The 1632-nt window shown below is 36.6% G+C and overlaps 1 long non-coding RNA gene across 1 annotated transcript in view; it reads right to left on the bottom strand.

Annotated features, from left to right (window-relative positions):
* Window positions 1-672: 672 nt before the first annotated feature.
* Window positions 673-1632, bottom strand: part of LOC107677744 (uncharacterized) — a 13936-nt gene continuing 12976 nt past the window's right edge. Inside the window, exon 3 of the long non-coding RNA XR_001632882.1 lies at window positions 673-682. This is a non-coding gene — a long non-coding RNA (uncharacterized LOC107677744). The remainder of the gene's footprint in view (window positions 683-1632) is intronic.

Below are 1632 nucleotides of genomic sequence, written 5' to 3' on the forward strand. Positions count from 1 at the left end.
GTTGCAACACACCTGATTCGAAGTGGTGCCGTGCGACTGTAGGGGGTTGTCATCCTTAGAATGAGACAAAAAAATAAAAAAAGGTATTGTTTAATTTTTTTTTTATAATATCTATAACTTTTATTGTATGGACATAAAATTTTAATCTGTGCTGTCAGAGACTATCAAACTTTGTCCACATTTTAAGTCATTTCGTAAATTCTGTCAAGACATCAAATTGTATCAGTGATACCCCATTATCAGAGATTACGGTGTCTGGGACCCTGTGTCATGCAAAATAGGCCTTTAACTTGTGTATCACTCTGCTTATCACTCAGCTGGTGTCAGTGAGATGGTCAATTTCCCAGAAGTTGAAGAAACCGTCAACTCTGATGAGAGACGCTCTGTTGTTGAATGAAAATAAATCTGTTCCCACTTTTGCCCGTGCCCTCATAGGAATGTCATGTGCGCACACTATCTCTTTATGATGTCTTACATCTACAGTTCTGCAAACAGCACATTTCCCGAAATATGCTCTAATGGCAACACTCATTCCAGGCCAGTATACAGTGTCTCTTGCTCTGCGTAAGCTCCTCAATGCCTAGGTGTGTTGCATGAATTCTCTTCTCTATTTGAATTCTACATGAATTCTAATTCTCTATTTGAGCATACCCTTTTTCTGTGGCTCTGCTGCAAAAAGCAACTGGTTGTCCTGCCTGTAAAAGTGCTACACCCAGTCCTGTCTCGGAGGAGTCACACTGAAGAACCAGTTCGTCTTCTGGATTGTAGTACTTCAAAACAGATGCTGAGGAAATAATTTGTTTCAATTTATTGAATTCCTGTACATCAGTCCACTCCCATACCACATCTTTGTGTGTCAGTTGTCTTAATGTGTCCAAGCGTGCACAAAATTTGGACATAGTTCACCATTCCAAATAATCTCTGTAGCCCTTCACATCTGACGATCTGGGCATCTCCAATATGGCTCTCACCTTCTCTGGGTCAATCTTTAGACCTTCTGAAGTGTAGAGATATCAGATGTTAGAAAGCCTAACACGGGGCACCACTAAATGTGGTGATTTTAGATTTAAGTAGCACCACCAGTGTAATGGCTTTGGGCTTAAATATTAATATTAATATTTAGTCTTGGTCATACTATTTTACGGGGCACCAGCCAAGGAATTGCACCTTGACAATAAAGAACAATCATGGAAGACTGTTGAATAAATAAGAATTACAATTAAATTATAGGATTTGTGAGATATCGTTAACTTGTAGAGCCTTTTAACTGTATTATCAACACAAGGAAGACACAAGTGTAATAAAAAAGGTTTTATTAACAAAGGGATAGACAAGAGTAACTAACAACTACTAAATGGATTCAATGAATGGATGAAGTGCAAAAGATTGATAAATGGAAGTGACTGAGTTGGATGTTACTATGGATGTTATCTTATGGAAAGATAAACTGAAGTTTCCTGGAAGTAGGACTGCCACTAACTTTTATTTCGATTAATCTGTCGATTAATCTAAACGATTAATTTCCCACAAAAATCAAAAATTTTACTTAAGAATGTTTTATTAAACTATATTTTATTAAACCAAATGACATCCAAATTTCTATGAAATCCTTTTTTTTAAAGCAAAAGTAAA

The sequence above is a fragment of the Sinocyclocheilus anshuiensis genome, unplaced genomic scaffold, assembly GCF_001515605.1.
Source record: "Sinocyclocheilus anshuiensis isolate Anshui unplaced genomic scaffold, SAMN03320099.WGS_v1.1 scaffold1001, whole genome shotgun sequence".
NCBI classification, from domain to species: domain Eukaryota; kingdom Metazoa; phylum Chordata; class Actinopteri; order Cypriniformes; family Cyprinidae; genus Sinocyclocheilus; species Sinocyclocheilus anshuiensis.